Here is a 22,209-nt window from a genome sequence, read left to right as displayed (position 1 = left end):
GCTCCTGGAAAGTTTTTTGTGGTAGTTATTTTACTTTATTCATCTAACTTCCTTTATAACCTTCCTAAAATCAATTAACTACAGTTGCACTCAGCACTTGATAATGAAAATTTAGGTACCGAACCATTTGAATTTTATGACTTTTACCAATCTACCTTCTCGCTCTACTAATAACTAATAGTAAAATCCCTGCTATACTTTATTGCTGAAATCTTTGTGATACAACATGGAATTTTGTGCCTTATAAAGCAAGTGGAAAGTGAGTGTCTTTTTTTTTTTAATGTTTTCATTTTCCACTTTTCTAAATCAAGAAGGATGGATCCTTCTTTATTACTAAAGAACATAAATGCCAGGCTATCCTACCTAAAAGCACAAACATGGTTGATAACGGCGGAACACCAAGCGCGTCACGTGGATGCATTAAAGCATGCTCAAACCAAACACTATAAGAAAAATCAAACTCCAAGCCTTCCACAGAATAGAAAGGAGGACATTTTCTTCTTAAATGCATAGATAAAAACATTCAAGTGGTACTCTTAATCTGAATCACACTCCAGGCTCAAAACTCAATTAACTAATTTGTTAATGTGGAAAGCTGTCTACACATCACATTAACCCTTGATTGGTTTGAAGGAAGGGATAAAACAAAGAAAAAAAAATAAATTATGATAAATAAAATAAAATATTATAACAAATTAAGAGGGTGAATCTTGCTGTAAGGATAAAATTGCTCCACTATTATCCAGATGTCACAAATTCTAACTATAAAAACAACCACTCTGTACACTGAATTAAGGTTTTATGCATCTGGTTTTACTATGTGTTTGTAATAAACTCAATTCTCACTCAAAAACAACAAGAGGAGTGCAGTAGATTAAAAAAGGGGTGCATTTATGGAACAGAGGAATCATTGCATTAGTTGTTTGTCTCATATGATCTCGATTCAATCCCTGTCATGTACATCACATCTGCCTGATACTAACGTATGGCATTTTCATTTCATTTGTTTAATACATGGCATGTTCAATCATTGAAAGGTCAATTAAATCAATCACTAGAGTTTTCTCCCGAGCCAAATTTTTGCTGACCAAACAGAATACCTAAAACCTGTTAACATTTAACTGGTTTGGAGGTTGGCAAGTTTCACATTCCTTTTTTCGGTTTAACTCGTGTTAACGTAGATACAGTGGTACGTGCATGTTCAACTGTTCAAGGTTGGCTTGTGGAATTTAGTAGCATTTTTATTGATTTTTTTTTTCTTGGGTACATTCTTCGGTGGATTAAGATCATAAAAAATTTAATCAATTTTTTATTAATAAATTTATTCATATTCTCATATTTTTCTGGATGAATCAATTATTTTTTCATAAATAATATTTATTCATAAAATAATAAAAAAATCTTATCCTCCTAACAAATGGGTAAGTCATTGTCCCATAAATCAAAAAATAATTTTTTTTATTTCATTCATAATATACCTTTAACTCTATAACAATAATATAATAATATATAATATTATCTTATATATAATATAATATAATATTATTATCAGATAATAATATTTTATTATTTTAATATATATTAATATTATGTACTATATTATAATATTTTATTTTATTATATATAATATAATTTATTATATTATATTATGTAAAATAATCTATATTTATGAATATATTATATAATATTATATATATTACAGCCAACTTTCTGTCGCCTATCGTCGGTGAAGAGCACTTGCAAGATAAAGTCCTCACAGATCGGAGTTGTGTTCGGTGGGAACCCTCCGATGCTCAAGTCAGAGAGGAGTTGGTGAACAGCTAATAAGAATGTTGAGAGTAGCAGAGTCTTAATTCAGAATTGTCTTACCCGTGTTGCTCGTTTACCTCTCCTTTTATAGATAATTCTGATATAACCGTCGAGCATGTGATCCCACTTTTTTTATGATGCTAGATTATCGGGCCATAATCGCAGAGTTAGTGGGCTGTTTATTCTCATTAATGGCTGTAACACGTAGTCCATAACCATTCATAACGGTTAGGGTATGTTGAGCAGATAGGTCAATTATATATCGGTAATACTGATAAGTCGGTAGAGATAAGTCGACAGAAGATCCGAATGTGCATCGGCTGGTAACTCTGACATGTCAATGGTCTTCAGTCGGGAGTTAACCAAATTATTAGTTGATGGTTGATAGTAGTCGACTATCGGTCGGTCAGTCGATTGTGAGTCGGTGTAATGTGCTTATACGATCGATATAGAGTTGGAGTCGGGGGTCAGTTGACTTGTCCCAACAGTTGCCTTCCACTCTCAAGTCCAATGTGATCCGATGTGTATATTATTACGTAGTTTGTCACGTTGGACGAAGAGAGTCATCGCGTGTTGCCTCAAGCCCCGACTTGACTGCTAGTCGAAAATTCTCTGATTGTTTTGTCATTTCGTTGGCTGCAAGATTATTATTGAGCTGTCATATCGATAGGATAATTCGGTATCGGACATCAGTATCGGATGTCATTTCAGAAAGATAATTTGGTGCCAAATGATACGATTCTGACTAGTAGATTTTGGTTACGTATCCGAATGTCATTGAATCGGAGCTGTTCACATGGATGATGGTGAGGTGGCATGATCAGGAGCAGGTGTGTCGAGCCATCTGACCAATGATCGGTCTGAATATTGCCACATGTCGTCATCTAATGAGACTCTGATTTGACCGCTTCCATCCTGACCGTTGAGGGATCCTATATATATAGAATCACTTTCGGCCAAACTTTTACTTTGTATTTTGTCTTCATCCTCTGCTGCAGAAACTCTGTCGGAAGGTCGCCCCAGTACCAGAAGACTCCAGGGTTCCTTCTTCATCTTTTTGTTTTAAGCTTTCAGGTTAAATGTTTTTGTCTTTCCTTCTTGGGTCCATCTCTTTTTTGGTTCTCTCTAGTTTTTCTTTTCCATGGCTAGGGCTCTTCTTCTTAGGATAGTCGGTCGGAGAATCCGACCGACGACTCTCCATCGGATCCGAAAGTGAAGATTTTTTCACTATTTAAACCCAATGTTGAACGACTTCGAGAGCAGTATCGTATATCAGAGTAGTATCAACTCTTTACATTTGGTGTCGATGGTCGGGTGAACTCTCCTTCTCTGGAGCAGGTGGCCTTCTATGTCGAAGATCTTCGGACGGATCTTCGATTTTCGATTCTAAAATTCGTTCGAAATTTACTTGACTATTATGGTTTTTGCCCCGCTCAGCTGGTACCAAACTCGGTTTGGCTTATAATTAGCTTTACTTTGTTGTGTCAGTTAATACCGATCGAGCCTCGTCCTTCTCTTTTTCGCATCTTCTTTATTCTCCGTCTCCATCCTAAGGCCAAGGGTTGGTGATTCTTCAACCCAAGAAAAGGTCTTTCTTTCATCATCGGTCTTCCGTCGTCTATTCACGGATGAAAAAACCAATTCTTTTTTGTTGCTTTTTTTCTTTCCTGGGGCTTTCCTTCGCACCGAAGCGATCCGAGAACTGGCCTCAATGAGAACAGTCGGGTGGAGGTCGACGATCGAAAAGACTTCCATCGATTGAAGGACATGACGGTCCCGTCCAAAGAGAGCTGATGACTGAACAAGCTCTCTACGATATCGGTCTTAGTTCGGTCACCATCTTAGGTATAGCATAGTCTATCATTTTATTTTTTTTTATTTATTTCTGAATTGTACCGACTTCTTTATTCCGATTGTAGCTATACAGCCGAGGGCGCGAGTATCGACCGTCGATATTCGTCAGCCGAGGGCGCGAGTATCGACCGTCGATATTCGTCAGCATGCTACCAAGAAGAGGGCAGCAGCATCCGAAGCTGGACCCTTCTGACCATCGAAGAAGGGTCAAGCTCCTACTTTATCAAAAAAGAAATCTGACGTACCATCGACAGCGCTCCCTGAAGTACCATTCGTTGAGGGTGGGGCGGTAGAAGAAGACGGAGCTATTGTAGCACCATCGGTAGCTCCACTAACTTAGGTTTGGGCCGAGACGGAAGTTGTGGTTGAGCCAGAACAATCAACAACTACATCGGTGGTTCCTCCAGTGGAACCCTCCTGAGTGCAGTTGAGCTCAGATTTTCTCGTATTTTCAAGTGCGGGACTGCCGATAGAAGATCGGAGGAAGGCGCCGGCAACTTCAGTAGACGATGGATCATCGAAGGGTCACTGTTCATTTTGACATTAGAGTTTCTGAGGATGAGTTGGCTTTGGCCAATCCGGCATTGGCCAAATGACTTATCGAAGCTGCTCTTCTCCCAGCTGATCAGGAGAACAGAAAAAATAGAAACGTCGTCGAGATATTTTCCTCTTTCTACCCATTGATACTCGGGGTAAGTTTTTCTTCACATCTTTTTTTTTTATCTGATCTGACTTATCTTCTGCTTGCAGTTGGCACATGACATGTTCGACTTGGAGATCAGCTACCGAAAAGTTGCCGACTCTCGTCGGATATGGATGGACAAAGTGGCGGCCGCCAATGCTGAAAAGGTAGTTTCCCTTGAACAACTTTGGGCGGCGACTGAACGGGAGGCGAAACTTCAGGAGGAAGTCTCCTATCTGACCACCAACCTTCAATCTTCTGGAGCCCAACTTGAGTCGGCTCGTCAAGGCATCTTGTTTCTTGAGTCGAGGATCAAGAGCAAGAAGCATTCTATCCATCAACTTTGAAGGAAGAGGGACGAGTGCATCAACGAACTCAAAACTGAACGTGAAAGACATCGGGCCACTTTGAAAAGGTTAGCACTGACCGATGATGAATCGGGTTTCGTAAGAATTGACGTACAGCTGGCGAGAGCGAAAGTAGAGTCGGTAAGGGAGGCTCTGAATCATGCCATCGAGAACTTCAAGAATTCAGAAGAGTTCAAGGAAGAGATCCTCGATGGCGGGTTCGCCTCTTACTGCGTCAGATACGAAGACGGTTGAGATACGATCGGAATGTTGTACCCAGATCTTGACTTGAGCAGCATCGTCCCTCCCGTCTCGAAAGATGGAGCTGCTGAAGAAGCCACGTCGATTGAAGATGGAGCACCGATAGCATCAGAAATTGTGCAAGTCTCCGATGCTACATCAGAGCAAAGAGATGGAGATGGCGACTGATGATCAGTGCAATGTTTTGTGTTCTTTTTGTACTCAAAAAATTTTGTAATCGAACTTCGGTCTAATTTTATAACTTTCTTTTCAATGAATGAATGAAAATTTTTTTCAAGTATAGACTCTTCTTCTTTGTATATCTGCAATGTCGTAGAATTATTTTTTAATTAGCGAATATCGATCGACAAGTCAAATATTTAATAGTAATTATAGGATTCATTCATTAATCAAACATCCATTGACGTACTTAAATATTAGGATAAGCGATAATAAATCGAATATCCTTCGTCCGATCTTAGTCGAATTTAGTATGTCAGGTTATTTGATAATCGATGGCAAGCTAAATATCTTTCGATCGATCGTAGTCGAGTCGGTATAATTTTAATTTAATTTGGATCATATTGGCATAGCATTCTGCTTAGTTAAGACTAAGTCGGCATAATAGTCGTTCAACTAGGCTCGGCTTTTATAGTGAAAAGTCGAAATATGTTCGGTACTGAGATATAGTCGGTATTTTAGTTTTTATAGTGAAAGCCAAAATATAGTCGATGCATCAATTTTTATAGTAAAAAATTAAAATATAGTCGATAAGAATTGACCGTCCATCTGTCGGTCTATTACCACTTTATAGTTTACTGAAACTTGTGATTCTGAAATTCAATATTTCATTCTGAATAATGTATACACGGACAACTTTATTGATAATATATTTTCAAATTATCAGTATTTTATATTCGGAGGATGGTTACTCCTTCTAGAATTTTTAGCCGATATGCATCCGATCTAAGCATTTCAGTTATCTTGTAAGGTCCTTCCCAGTTCAGAGATAACTTTCTCTGGTCAAGAGGTCTTGAGACTTCTGCTTTCTTTAGAATTAGATCTTCAGGATGGAAGACCTTTGGTTTGACTTTTGCATTATAATACCGGACTACCCTTTGCTGATAGGCTGCCATCCGAACTTGAGCTTGCTGTCGGACTTCTAAAAGTAGATCTAGATCAGCTCTCTGATATTCTGAGTTGCTCGGTTCACTGTATTGCTCTACCCTTGCTGATGGTAATCTGATCTCAAGTGGGATCATCGCTTCTATTCCATAAGCCAGATTAAATGATGATTCTCTCATTGGTATGCGAGGAGTCGTTCGATATGCCCATAAGATCGGATATAATTCTTCTACCCAGAGACTTTTAGCTTCATTCAGTCTGATTTTGAGTCCATGCAGAATCGTTCTATTAATTACCTCCACCTCTCCGTTGGATTGTGGATGGCTAACTGATGTAAGTTTGTGTGTAATATGAAATTTTACATAAAATTTTTTAAAATTTTGATTGTCGAATTGTCGACCATTATCAGTGATGATGGTGTGTGATAAACCAAATCTGCATATAATTAATTTTTGAATGAAGTCTTCTATCTTGTTTTCAGTGATTTATGCCAGAGGTTCAGCTTCCATCTACTTGGTGAAGTAATCGATGGTGACCACTATAAACTTTCTCTGACCAGATATCGGAGGGAAAGGACCAAGTATGTCAATCCTCCATTGTGTGAAGGGCCATGGCGCAACAACTGATGTCAACTGACTTGCCGGTTGGTGTTATATATTTACATATTTCTGACATGGTTCACACCTTCGGACAAGTTCAACTGTATCTTTCTTCATAATGAGCCAATAGTATCCTTATCGTAGGATCTTGTAAGCTAGAGATTTGCCCCCCAAATAATTTTCATGAATTCCTTCATGGACCTTCCTGAGTGCATAGTCGACATCTGTTGGTCCCAAACACTTCAGTAAGAAAACAGATAACGACCTTTTGTATAGATGATCATTCATTAAAATATATTGAGAGGCCATCCATCTGAGTTGTTTGGCTTCTGAAGGATCCATAAGGAGAGTTCCATCAGTCAAGTACTGGACAATCGGATCCATCCAACTTGATTCATCAGTGATTTGTAGCACTTTCTTGACTTTATCAATACTCGACTGTTCAAGGCATTCGACGAATGTCCAATCTAGCGAGTTGAAAGAAAAGGTTGTGAGTCACAAAAGTGCATCAGCTTGAGCATTTTCTGTTCTTGGGATGTGAAAGATTTCAAAATACTTTAATATTGAAGTTATATCTTTCACCTTCTGAAGATACTTCATCATGATAGGGTCTCGGGCTTCAAACTCATCCTTAACCTGTCCAGCAATCAATTGTGAGTCAGTGAAGACCTTCAGACTGTCGATGTCAAGTTTCTTGATAATTTTTAAGCTGGTTAAGAGTACTTCATATTCGGCTTGGTTATTCGAAGCTTTAAAATTGAATCGATGGGCATATTCTGTTATAACCCCTTCAAAATTTGTGAGGATGAAAGCAGCTCTGCTACCTTGTGCATTAAATGCTCCATCAATAGTAGCACCCATACTGACGTTAAGTCGGGATTGAGAGTCGTGGCCTATTTTATTTTGTTATCGGCTTCATCTTCAGATTTATTATCAGGTATTGTACATTCAACGACGAAGTCGGCCAAAGCTTGTGCCTTCATTGATGGACGTGGGCGATATTGTATATCAAATTCATCGAGCATTATTGCCCACTTTGCCATGCGATCCAACGTATTAGGTCGGTATAAAATTATCTTCAATGGCTGATCTGTCAAGATGATAATAGAGTGTGTTTGGAAGTATGGACGAAGTTGCTGTGATGATATGATCAGAGCATAGATCATCTTCTCTGTTTGTGAATATCTCACTTCAGCATTATGAAGCACCTTGCTAGTGTAGTAGATTGATCTTTGAATTTAGTTTTCATCCTCTTGGATAAGCATCGAACTGACTGCTTCCATCGACGTCACCAAGTAGAGATACAAAGTTTCTCCGACCTTTGATTTTGTTAGCAGCGGTGGAGATGTCAAATATTTTTTTAGGTCTTCGAAGGATTGTCAACACTCGTCTGACCATATGAAGTCATTTGAATGCCTCAAGATCTTGAAGAAAGGCAAGCATCTTTCTGTCGACCTTGATATGAATTGGTTGAGTGCGGCGACCCTTTCGTTGAGCTGCTATATCTTTTTCTTAAAATTAGGATGCTTCATGTTGATGATAGCCTTTATCTTCTCGTGATTGGCTTCGATTCATCGTTGTGATACAAGAAATCCGAGAAACTTTTCAGAAATTACTCCAAACGTACACTTTGTCGGGTTCAGCTTCATTTGATGTCATCGAAGTGTGCTGAAGGCTTCTTCTAGGTCTCGAACATGGTCAGTAGTTTGAGGGCTTTTCACCAACATGTCGTCCATATACATTTTCATATTTTGCCTAATCTATATCTTGAAAATTTTGTTGACTAGCTATTGATATGTGGCTTCAATATTTTTTAAATCGAAAGGCATTACTTTATAATAGTAGATGCCTTTATCGGTTACGAAGATTGTACGCTCATCATCTTCGGATGCCATCTGAATCTGATTGTAGCCTGCAAAGGTATCCATGAAGCTTAAGAGTCAGTGTCCCGAAGTTGCATCAACTAGTTGATCAATCTTTGATAAAGAAAAACTATCTTTCGAACAAGTTTCATTTAGATTTGTGTAGTCGATGTAGATTCTCCATTTTTTATTGGCTTTTCTCACCATCATTACATTGGTGAGCCAATCGGGATAGGTAGTTTCTCTAATAAAGCCAGCTGTGAGGAGCTTGTTGACTTCTTCGTCGATGACCTTTTGCTTTTCAGGAGTAAAAAGCCTTTTCTTTTGTCTCACTGACTTAATCTTTGGATCAATGTTGAGTCGATGGATTATTACTTTCGAAGGAATGTCTGGCATATTAGTAACCGACCAAGCAAAAATATCGACATTTGCTCTGAGTAGATTTATTTGTTACTGCCACTCCGGATCAGACAGCTGTGATCCAATTTGGACCGTCTTCTCAGGATCTTCTTCTTTTAATGGGATGAAAATCAGATATTCGGTTGGTTCACCCCTCTCTTCATTTTCTCTTTGATCTAATTTATCGATAAACAAAGAGTCTTTGGGTTGATTATTTTGTATGAAAACTAGGAAGCAGCATTGGGCAAGTTGTTGATTTTCATGCATCTCTCTGACTCCATTTTTTGTCAGGAATCGGACTAGTAGATGATAAGTCGAGACTATTACTCTCAGAGCATTTAGACCAAGTCGTCCGAATATGGCATTATAAGTCAAGAAAAATCGAACAACTGTGAATGTCATAAGAACAGTACTCTATTGTGGTTCAATTTTTGTGATTAATAGGAGAGTGATTTTTTCCTCCACAGTGACTGCACCTCCTGTGAAATCGATCAATGGCATCGAGACTCTTCTAAGTCGATCAGTTGGTAGTCACATTCGAAAAAAAATCGAGTAAAATAAAATATTTGTAGAGCTTCTATTATCTACTAAATTTTTTTTACATCATAATTAGCTATCATTGTCGAGACAACGACAGCATCATCATGGAGAGTTTGAATTCTCTGAACATCTTCTTTCGAAAAAGTAATTACATTGTCGAGTCGTCATTTTTTTACTGACTCTTCTTTGAAAGTTGTCCTCCAGTTTGATCGTCCGAAGATCATATTGATCACTCCTGTAGTCGACCGATTATTGATAGTCTTCTCAGTTTGTGGCTGAGATTGTCGGTCAGCAGGAGGTTGAGTCGATTGATCCCTTTAGAATTTTTTGAGGTAGCCTTATCGAATCAGGACTTCTATCTCATCCTTGAGCTGGATATACTGTTCGGCATTGTGATCGTAATCACGATGAAACCGACAGTACTTCTTCTTATCTTGGCTCTTCGATGGTGCTTTCATTAGCGGAGGATGTCGTAAGTACTCCTCTCCTTTGATCTCCATCAGGATTTGTGCATGGGGAGCAGAGAGAGGAGTGTAGGAGTCTTACCTGCAATAGTTATTCGGCTTCGGACACCGTCGTCAAGGTGAAGCTCGCTTGTTGACAGATAGCCTACTTGATTTGATCGGAACTTCACTTTTTTTTGTTTCTTCTTCTGACTTTTTTCCTCTGACCCTTTTTCATGGCCGATATAGCCATATCTTCGTTGAGGTCCCTGACCTCAAGTGTGGCTGTATTGAAACGAGCTATAAAGTCTCTCAGTGTCTCTGTCTCACCTTGCTTGATTGAGAAGAGACTATCAGATATCTGTTGCGGCTTTCGGCTTGTGTTGAAGTGGGCCATGAAAGAATGTTCAAGCTGCTCGAAAGAGTTAATGCTCTCTGACTGAGTCTCGAAATATCAGACTCGAACAGCTTTTCGAAGAGTTATCAGGAAGCCAATGCATAAGAGGGCATCGGTTGTCTCCTGGATCATCATGAGAGCCTTATAGCTCTCCAAATGATCGATCGGATCGGTGGAGCCATTGTATGACTCTATCTGTGGCATCTTGAATTGAGAGAGAATCGATTTATCCAAGATACGTTGAGAGAGAGGCTGGACAGTGTGGAAGTCGTAGTCATTGAAAAATTTTCGACCTTCCACTTGAAGTCGGACGAGCTGATGATCAATTTATTGAAACTTGTATTCATAATCGTCAAGCCGCCATTGCTGAAAAACTTTGGGGGTGGAACCCCTGAAGAGCTCGAAGAAGGAGAAGCAGAAGGCATCCGCGGCTGTTTTTCCTTCTTGATACTGTGTGCACGAGGAGAGGGAGAACGCCGTGAATGGTGGGTGGCACGATGAGAGTGCCAAGAATGCGATTGTCTATCTCAATGAGAGTGTCGATATGGTCACTTCGGAGATGAGGAGGGTGAGCGCCGTGAAGGACGGCGACTGTGCTTAGATGGCACCAACTGAGCCGTTGGTTGCTCCACTGGTGGCTGCTGCTGCTGCTGGGTTTACTACTGCTGGGTTTACTGCATGAGTGCAGCAATCTGTACATTTATGGTGACCACAGGATGTGAAAAACTGAGTTCTGCCACTGGAGGTAGGAGAGGAACATCTTTTCGATGGGAAGACTGCCTCGCAAATCCAGTCGAGTGTTGAGCTCTGGTTCTCGACATGGTTGACTGTAGTCTTTTTTCTATCTGACGTGCCAATCTGTTGCAGCCAACTCTTTGTCGTCTATCGCCAGTGAAGAGCACCTGCAAGACAAAGTCCTCACAGACTGGAGTTGTGTTCGGCGGAGATGTTTCGATGCTTAAGTCAGAAAGAGGTTGGTGAATAGCTAATAAGAATCTTGAGAGTGGCAGAGTCTTAGCTCAGAATTATCTTATCCGTACTGCTCGTTTACCTCTCCTTTTATAGATGATTCTGATATAACCTTTAAGCACGTGGTCTCACTTTTTATGGCGCTAGATTATCGGGCCATAATCATGGAGTTAGTGGGCTGTTTATTCCCATTAATGACTGTAACACATAGTCTATAATCATTCATAATGGTTAAGATATGTTGAGCAGATAGGCCGACTATATGTCCGTAATACTGATAAGTTAGTAGAGATAAATCAGTAGAAAATCCGAATGTGTATCGGCTGGTAACTCTGATATGCCGATAGTTTTCGGTCAGAAGTTAATCAAATTGTTAGCTGATTGTTGATAGTAGTTGACTATTGGTAGGTGAGTCGATATAATGTGTTTATACGGCCGATGTAGAGATAGAGTCGGAGGTCGGTTGACTTATCCCAACAATATATATTATAACATATAAAATATAATATATTATAATAAAAAATATTATACTATATTAATATATATAATAAAAGATATTATGAAAAATATGGACAGATCTTAGCAATTTATTTACAAAATTAGTAATACAAAAGAACATGAATAATGGATTCCCTCGCCACTTTTTATAAATAAAAGAAGAAGATGAATAAATTATTTTCTTGTCTAAATATTATCTGAAAAATATTTATCCAAAAAAAATATAAATTTTTAGCTAAATTTTTTATCTATAAAAAAATTGGCTCTTAAGAAAGAGAACGTAAGGATAAATTATAGAGATGGCAAAATTGATCCGACCCGATGGGTATGAATGCTACCCAAATCCGGTCAAACTCGAAAAATAGGGTTTGATCGGATTTGGGTTCGAGTTCGGATAAAATCTGAAAATTATAGTACGGGTATGGGTAGGATATGGGTAGTATTGTTTTCTACCTTAACCCGATCCGAACCTACAGGTATGGATAATATCCAAACCCATATCCGAATATATATGTTTATATTTCTGTTTTGATAATTTTATTTTGGTTAATAATATGTATAAAATTATTTTAATTATTTATATATTCTATAATTATAATTCTATTTCTATGTTTGATTTTTATAAATCTGAAAATATAAATTATGTTCTATGTTGAATTGGTAATTTTGTTTTGATTGATAATATGCATAAAATTATTTTGGTTGTTTATTTTTTTTGGATATGAAATAGGCATGGGGTGGGTATAGATTGGGTATGGAAACATGGGTTATTCGTGGGTATCCCCGAACTCGTTGGGTATGAGGATGGATATCTCTTTTCTTACCCGATCGGGTATTGGATAGGATTTGGGTATAGAGTATTAAGTTCGGATTTGGGGATAGATAGTACAATATTCGACCCAAATCCTACCCATTGCCATCCCTAGGACAAAACCTTCAAATGCTGTTTTTTTTTTTTTTTTCAAGCCTTCGAATGCTGTTGGTCACTGACAGATGACCATATAAAAAGCAGAAGATTTCTGCAATGTTTTCATCAAAACCATATGTAAACTAGAAGATTTCTCCCATGCTTTTCATGGAAAATAATATTTGTAGCTCACAGAAGCTGTCCAAGATCCACAAGAGGTCCAAATTTTTTTACTAGACCCTCGGAAGGATGGTGGTTGCAATAGAAACCTTTTTTTTTAAGTTTAAATAGATAAACTACACAACTGTTATACCGTTTATACTCGTGAAAGAGATACGAAGGGATCAGCCTCAAAACCTGATGCGTAAACTGAACTAGAGCTCAAGAACAGGTAAGTCACCTGTGCCACATTATAAGACAAACCGGTCACACATTGCAATTATTCTGGGTGGAGGTTGAACCTATCATGTTAAACAAGGGAAACCAACTCATCTGTGACTAGTCCATACACTCAATAACATTCTTTTCTTAATTTTTGATGCAAAGTATATAAGTTTTAATGGAGGGTTTTTTTCAATCAGCCAAGGTAGAAAATGATGTAAGAAGCATAGTCCATGTAGAAAGCAGCATGAAAACAATCTGGAGTCACCTGCACAAGAGAAAGCATAGGGCCAAAAACAAGGAAGGAAAGAAATTGCTAGGTCCATTATTTGGCTCTGAAAAGCACCAGACCTTTACCCCTTTTTTTTCTTATATGAGTTGTGTAAAATACCGGACTGTATTTCTCAAAACCATATCAGACCATGTATTTGTAATGAGGATGGCATGTTATGAGATATCTAGAAGCCAACTGAATTAGCAGTGCCTATTCATGGATGGGAATGATTTTCTATTTTATTCGGTATGAAAAAAATAAAAAAAAAGATGGATGATATTTGAAGAACATTTTTATTAAACTACTCTTTGATACAAGATATTATTATTATTTATACTAAAAAAGTAGGACAATATATAAATTTATAATTTTTATAGTTTATGATTATATAAGCATTATATAAATATTTAATTTTAATTAATTTAATTTAATAAATAATTTTATAAATTAACATACATGAATTAATATATTTATATATATTAATTATATAATTGATTAATAATTTAATTTAAATAATTAATTAAATTTATATAAATAGTTAACTAAAAATATTGAATCTATATAGAAAAATAGAAGACAATTTCATTTATTTATTTATAATAATAAAAATTATATACTAAAATTAAAATAATTAATAATAAAATTTAATGCTATAAGGTTAATAGTATAGATAAAATTTTATTTATATATATATATATATATAATAAATGAAAAAGTGAAAAATGTTAGGATTTTGTCAAAAAAATTAATAAGATGTGATTTTATCAAATGTAGATTCTATCCATCCATTACATACTCTATCCATTTTTTGGGAGCATGCAAATTAGTGGACTAAGATGGATGAACAATTCTCTTTTTTTTATCTATTTATTTTAAGATTTTTTGGATCAAATTATGGATAAAGACCATCCATCTTTCCAATCCCATTTACCCTCTCTATCATGATGCGAACCAAACACAAGAGAAAAGCTATTGTTTCTGTTATTAAAGCTAATGCTACGTATACTAAAGCAAAACATAAGTGTCCATTGGGATTTGAGCAACAATTTCAATTCCACCACGACATATTTGGTTAGGATAAGTTGGGCTTTGAAATGAGAACGAGAACATTTGGTTAGGAAGCATCAGATTCTCATTTCAATTCTAACTCCAATTCTAATCCCAAGGGAGTTGGGAATGCCTTCATCCTCAAAATCCCAATCCCGACTCTCCTAGAATATTCAAACCATATTCCGATTCTAGTTATGAATCAACTGCATGGTCATTGCGATTTTTATTCCAATTCATTCATTTTGGTTCTAATTTCTATTTTAATTATAGTCAAAAATCACATACATCTCGGAAGAAAAGACTTATCAAAATTAAGTTTAGCCATCTCGTGGAGAGGTGTCCTCGAGATCCTCGTTGGCCACTAGCTTGGAAGGCTGAGTATGATGGTAATCTTTTGCCATGGCCAAAGCCCGAGAAAAGTTGGCTTGAGAAGAGATATAGGACCACCAAATGCCAGCATATTCCAAGCCTTCCCCCACAAAGTATTGCCCATGAGAGCCATACCCTGACAAGGATCTAGACAAGCTGCCCAAAGAAAGCCAACCACCTTGAATAGCATCCTCCCAATTGACAGGCATCCATCTCAGAGATTCCCTCGATGGAGTTATATATGAATCAAGGCCACCTTGCTACATTGAAAAACAAATGCTCCGCAGACTCTGATTGCGATCCACACTTGGACAAGTGGAGCCAAATGTAAAATATAGAGCATGAAGCTTAAGATTCGCATGAAATTTATTCCAAAGTGTTTTCCATTAAATAAAGAAAAACCAAGCACAAAAGGCAACTTCTGCAGAGTGGCCCAACCATGCCAATGTTAATATGTTAACCATGAGTTTGAACAGCATCATATGACAGAAAAGTATAAACAACCCTATCAACTGTTAAGTATATGAAAAAGAAATCCCCATATAATGTTAAGTGAGAGCCATGATATTATTGTAAAAGATGTAAATTCCAAATACTATTATGAATAAAAGCAGAAACAGAAGTAGAGTTGATAGCATCTACAGTATTGAAAAGATAAGTTTAAGGTTAATAGGACAATCCAACATACAAGGATCAGTAATAGAAGTAGACTCACGAGATTCAAGTATGAGCTGAAAACCCTCTCTAGTAGATCGACATATATTGCAAACAATTCTCTCGCCTAAGATCTTGTTTGGGGTGTATTTGGAAAATCCAGCAGGATTAGACTGGATTGCTTGCTGGATTTGCGGACTGGACAGTTTATTTAGGTATGGCCTATATCAACCCGACATTTGCACAACTCAAATTCTATGAGAAAGAAAAAGTGATCTTCATGGATCTTTTTCCCCACAGACCAACAAGCCTATCGGCTGGGATTTAATTTTGAACTTAAAAATAGGTTTTTAGATTGCGTTTGATGCATTGTCAGACAATTTTAAAAGATAATTTGGATTGCTTTCAAGATAAATTATCATCATTAAATTATCAATAATATTGATTACTATATTTGGCACTTATAGATAACATTGTAGTAAAATTACTGAGAATCTTGACTGACATGTTTGGTATGACAATCATATTACTGCTAATGTAAAATCAAAATTTCAAAATATCCCCATAAAATTTTATAAAATTTTGAATTATTGTGTAAGTGTTTGATTTTATTTTTTAAATTTAAATTAAAATTCTCAAAATATGCCTACGAGAGGAAAAAATCCTCGAGATGAGCCCTATCACCTTGGCCTCCAACGCCAAGGCTCGCCGCCCTATGAGCACTAAATCGGCAGCATTTTCATATCCGACAGCGACTATCCGTCGGATAAGTACCGATTTGGCCATTACTTCACCAACTTTGAAATCTATCCTAAATTTGACAACCCCATGGCAGTGCTGCTGACTCTATCGGTGTTCGAACACTCCTCCACCGACTCCTTTTTTTTCAAACTCTCGAACAACTTACCTCTCATTTTCCTCCTGAACTCTCCTGCTGCCTCCTTTCCCCACCCATGCCCTCCATCGCTCGTCGCCATCGGCATCACCGGCAAGCTAACAAAACCTGCCCTGAACACCCTAACACCCCTTGACGAACCAAACCCGCCATTACTCTCCATCCCAACCCTTGAAGAATACGATATCGACCTCGCTTTGCTCAGCTGTAGCTTCCTCATCTCCGCTAGGACCTCGTTCACCACCTCCACCCTCACCGACAACACCAACGGTGATTTTGACATTGGCGACATCGAGGTCGATATCAGAGTCGACCTCAGTGAGGTGATCAAATTCTTGGACCATCGGGTCGATGCTCCATCGTACGAAGGAGCAACCTGCGGCAGCGATCGAGAGCTTTGGGGGAGGAAGCGAAGCTAGGTGGGGGTGTGTGTGAAAAACAGACAAGGCGGCAGCAAGCGATGTCGTCTTGCAAGGCTGGGTACGATAGCACGTCGGATGGAGCCAACTCTCGAAGATCCCATAGGTGAGGTCGTAGGCATTGCCGCGCTCGCAATGGTTGGTCTTCCAGAATTGGAGACGGCGGTTGGGTCATCGAAGGAGGAGGCAGTGGTGATGGAGGCGAGCAAGGAGAGATCGATGCCAGCATAGAAGTGGAGGCCATCGTCAGAGATGATGAGGGCATGGGCGGAGGGGAGGCGATCGAGGGCAGCGAGGGCATGGGAGAGTTTGGAGAAAAAAGGGAGGGTGAGAGCCACCGGAGGAGGGGGTGGAAAAGTGGGTTTTATATGATTTTTTTTTTATGGATAATGTCGTCCAAAAATTTTTTTATAATATTGACAAATAAGTGGTAATCTGGATAGCCATCACTCTCCAAAGCTATCTGGATTACCTTCTGGAAGGTAATCTCGATTGCCATCAGAAAAACATATCAAACATAATAATCTGATGGGCCTACTTTAAATTATCGATAATTTGAATAGATTGCAGCTATCAGATGCAATCTTAGGAAACTTTAGGCTAAGCAAGCAAAGATACCACATTCCTACATGATAGTTTTGCAAGAATATCCAAACCAGGGTTCGTCGTACCGGGCCTAACCGTTCGGTACAGGGCGTACCGAGCCAGACTGGTGCTCAAACGGTCTGATTCGGACCTTTTTTTCGAGAAACAGCCCGAACCGGTACCGAACCGAGCGGTTCGGTCCGGTTCACTTCCATACCATCCAAAACTGGACAGTATGGTCCGATTCGATCCGGTTCGATGTGAACCGAACCGTACCGACACCCCATGTGCCAAAAGTGACGAGGGGGGAGGGGGGGAGGGGAGGGTCGGAGATCACATGCATAAAAAGTCTTACCTACTTTGGAGTTCTCTGAGATATCTCAGAGAACTCCCGAGGGTCCGAAGGTCTCAACAAAATCGTTGAGACCTCCGAAAAATTAGAAAAAAAGAAAAAAATTTTGTCAAATTGCAGGAGTGGTTCGAGGAGAGGTTGATCTTTGGCCGGAGGTAAGATAATGTGTTATTTTTTTAGTAAATATATTTTTTTTAATTTTTGTTGTTAAAAATAGGATAAGAATGAGAAAAAATGAAAATAAGAAAAAATCATATCAAAATTTTATGATTTTGGGATGATTTAATTATATGTGATAGATCTTTGGAAGATCTACATGATGACACCAAAATTATTAATTTTTATTAATTATATATTTTTTAAAATATTTTAAAATATTTATTTATTTAAAAATTAAAAAAAATTAAATTTTATGAAAAAAATTAGAGTTTGAAAATCATGTTTAGAATGATTCAAATTACTTAAATCTAATTTCTATTTTTTTTCAAATATTTAAAATAAAAAAAATATTTTTTTAATTATTTAAATTTAAAAATTTAATTATAAAATAAAAAATATATAAAAATAGTGTTATATTTTAGTTAATTTAAAAATATTATTTGAAGCATATAACATATTTATTTTGAATTTATAAATTTTAAAATAATTATTAAAATTATTTTAAAATTATATATAATTATTTTAATTATCGTTAAACTATCGTTGTTTGTTATACTTACATATATTTATAAGAAAAAAATTTAGAGCATGTCGTTCGTTCACTTTAATTAATCAGCTATTTTATAGTATATATTTATTTATATAAAAATTATTAAAAAAATAAAAAAAATAAAAAATCAGTGTTAGTTTTGAAATTGAGAATAATGTTTAGAATGATTCAAAATAATTGAAATATTTGAATCTAACTTGAGATTTTTTTGAAATTTTTTTTGTAAATATTTAAATAGTAAAAAATATTATCAAATAAAAAATTTATGTAATTAGTGTTATATTACAGGTAATTCGAAATAATTAGTATTTTATTATATCTGCAGAAATGAGTAAGAAGAAAGATCAAGAGCGTGACATCGGTTGGGATCATAGCGAGATGCTCTCGGCTCGGCATCATTGGAGATGCAAATGGTGCAACACAGAGTTCAAGGGAGGAGGAGTGACTAGGTTGAAGCAGCATCTAGCTGGTGGTTATCCTGATGTGTCGATGTGTCGGAAATATCCGCAAGAGGTCCGATAATTGATGAAAAAGCACTTTGCTAATTCGAAAGCAGCGAAGGAAAGGACAAAGCAGAAAAAGATCGAAGTAGACCGTCGAGCTGCAGAGCCACCTTCTTATCACTCTAGAGAGTCAGAGGAGGCTTCTGCTCCAGATGATGAGGAGGCACAGATTAAGGCTGCCATTCATGCGAGCTTGGCGGATCAGTACCAGCAGGAGGAGATGGCCCGGTACAGAGACCGATTCGGACCATCATGCTATGAATCAGGATTTGGATCAGCGACTGGTAGGGGAGAATTAGAGTTCAGGAGGACTACCTCAGTCAGAGAGCCTGGTGTAGAGGGAGCAGACGCAACATGTCTTCTTTGTTGGAAACTTTTGGCAGTAGGAGGAGGTCCTCCAGAGATATTCCAACAGGAGCCAGCATTCAGGATTTGGATCCACATACTTTGTCCAGCAAGGGTTTAAAGCAGCAGAGAATTGACAGTATGCTGAAGAAAGATAAGAAGAAGGATATGTGGCGAGCTATTGGATCATGGTTTCATTTCAGCCATATTCCAGCAAATGCAGCAGCCAATCCTTACTACCGATCTGCTATTTCAGCCATAGAGGCTGCCGGCCAGGGTGTAGATCCTTCAAGACCTAAGGACATCTATGGTCAGCTTCTTGACAGCAATAAGGAGGATCTGCAGAGATGGATTACTTCTTACAAAAATAAATGGCCTACATACGGTTTGACAGTGATGTGTGATGGTTGGACAGGTCTTACTAGGCGGAGCATCATTAATTTTTTGACATACTGTGATGGAAAAATATTTTTTTACAAATCAATCGATGCTTCAGATAAGATGCACGATGCCACATATATCCTTGGTCTGATGGAGGAGGTGATTGATTCAGTGGGTGAGCAGCATGTCGTGCAGGTCATCACAGATAACGGACCATAATATAAGGCTACCGGAGAGTTGCTGATGGAGCAGCGACCGCAGATATACTGGACCCCATGTGCTGCACATTGCATTGATCTTATATTGATGGATATCGGAAAGATTCGCAGGGTGCAGCAGGTAGTGGAGATTGCCCAGACCATTACTAGATTCATCTACAACCACACGTGGGTTCTTTCATTGATGCGGATGTATACTGAGGGGGAGATCTTATGATCGGGTATCACACGGTTTGCTACCAACTACATAGCACTTGATAGTCTTCTTCAGAAGAAAACAGTCCTACGTCAGATGTTTGTCAGTACCGAATGGCAGGAGAGCAGATATGCGAGGGCCGGCACTGATGGAAGTCATGTGGAGAACTTGGTGACGAGTCAGTCATTTTGGCAGCGGGCTGAAAAGATAGTGAAGGCTATCAAGCCTTTATATGAGGTGCTTTGCGCCGTAGACAGCGAGAGATACCTCCAGATGGGCTTCCTATATTATATGATGGAGAGGACAAAGAAATAGATTAGTGAGAATGATCCCAAGCATGCTCAAGAATTCATTAACATTATTGAGCACCGTTGGGACTATCAGATGGGCAGAGATTTGCATCTAGCTGGTAAGTTTGGATTCAAGAATATTTTAAAATATTTTTTCGAAGCATAAAATAAAATTATGCTTAATCAATCTTAAAATTTATTTGCAGCTTATTACTTGAATCTGAGATTTCAGTATACTATTTCAGAGATAGATATGGATAGCGAGCTTCTTGCTGCTCTTCGCAATGTCATATATAAGATGGTGCCCGATCCAGAAATCGCGTCGTTGTGTCTGCAAGAGGTGTGCTAGTTTAAAACAGATGTAATTATTCAACTGAATTCGATCTGATATATTTATAAATAATAAATATATTTTATTTCAGACGAAACAGTTTAGAGAGGGATCAGACAATTTTGGAGTCCCATCAGCTGTCGTAAGCAAAAAGCAGATGAATCCAGGTAAATTACATATCAATAATGAGCAATGTAGATTGATATGTAATTTTGCTTAATAATATCATCAAATTTGATATATAATTTTGCTTTTGTAGCTGAATGGTGGATTCATTTTGGAACGTCAGCAGAAAATTTGAGACATATGGCTGTCCGTATTCTTTCTCAGACGGTCTCTGCTAGTGGTTGTGAGTGTAATTAATCCACTTTCGCCCTTATCCACAGCAAACAGAGAAATTATCTGACATAAAAATACATCGACGATCTTGTATATGTTCAGTATAATCTGAGGTTGAGGCTAAAATGTATTCAGGAGGAAGTTCAGTTGAAGTACACTGATCCGACGCTGGATGATTATGCCGACGAGGATGACGATCCGATCATCGGATGGCTTGTAGGTCAGCAGCAGGAGCCAGAGCTTGATGAGCCAGGATCCCCTCCACGACCAGCCAGTGTGGTGGCAAGGGAGATCGGGGTGGATCCAGGGCAATGGGCAGAAAAAAATATTCCATATAGGGTTCCAGCTGATCAGCCACAGTCTGAGGAGACACAAGGGACTCATTCATCACATGACTCTCTATCCGATACATCTTTCTAGAGATTCGAGCGAGAGATATATAGATGTTCCTCCCGGCAGCTAGCAAGAAGGCATCCATCCTCCCAATCACAGGAAACTCAGTCACAGAGGGGCACAAGGGAGAGAAAGGAAAAGACAGTTGCACGTGCACCACTCTCGAGAGTACAAGAGCGATCTGGTTCAGATACGGATACCAGGGAGAGTGATGATGATACTGATAGTAGTAGTCATGGATCTGATGATCAGGGAGGAACTGGAGGACAGGAGACCATCGTTTATGAGACACAGCCACAGGGTGATATTCGATTCACCAGTGAGTCTCAGTTTACGCATGTCACACAGGATAGGGATCATGGTGGATGAGTCGGTAGAGATCGTGGGGAGTCGATTTCATATAGATGACGGGCTCCTAGAGGTCGTCCAGCACATGATGCAGCTGCGGATGATCTTGCATGTGGAGTAGGATCCATGGATGTATCTGGATCATCCTCGCATTATGGATCCTATTATCCACAGCCACCTAATAATCCATATGCATATGGTGCATCCGAGGCATCATCTTCTAGTGGTTACTACCCTATGCAGCCTGGAGCAGCTCCAAGATCAGATTTTACTACTGGCATATTTGGATGGGCTCCACAATCGTACCATCATCTCGAAGATACTTCTCAGAGTCAGAATTTTAGCGAGAGATCTGAGATGTCTTACAATCCAGAGAGGATGCCTTATGGGATGATGAATATTCGAGAGTACGGTGTAGCTTGGCTAGAGGGTTGGACTGATGTCCCTTCAGACTATGTTGATGATCCAGATATCTACGAGCGTCACAGACACTCGACAAGAAATTA

At 38.3% G+C, this 22,209-nt stretch overlaps 2 pseudogenes; one reads left to right on the top strand and one right to left on the bottom strand.

Moving 5' to 3' along the window:
• Positions 1 to 16,184: 16,184 nt before the first annotated feature.
• LOC140856951 (zinc finger CCCH domain-containing protein 20-like) lies at positions 16,185 to 16,884 on the bottom strand (annotated as a pseudogene).
• Positions 16,885 to 18,530: 1,646 nt separating this feature from the next.
• On the top strand, positions 18,531 to 21,008 carry LOC140854833 (uncharacterized; annotated as a pseudogene).
• Positions 21,009 to 22,209: the final 1,201 nt, after the last annotated feature.

Source organism: Elaeis guineensis, chromosome 1, assembly GCF_000442705.2.
Source record: "Elaeis guineensis isolate ETL-2024a chromosome 1, EG11, whole genome shotgun sequence".
NCBI classification, from domain to species: Eukaryota; Viridiplantae; Streptophyta; class Magnoliopsida; order Arecales; family Arecaceae; genus Elaeis; species Elaeis guineensis.
The sequence above is the reverse complement of the archived record's forward strand: the minus strand, read 5'-3'. Positions and strand labels throughout refer to the sequence as shown.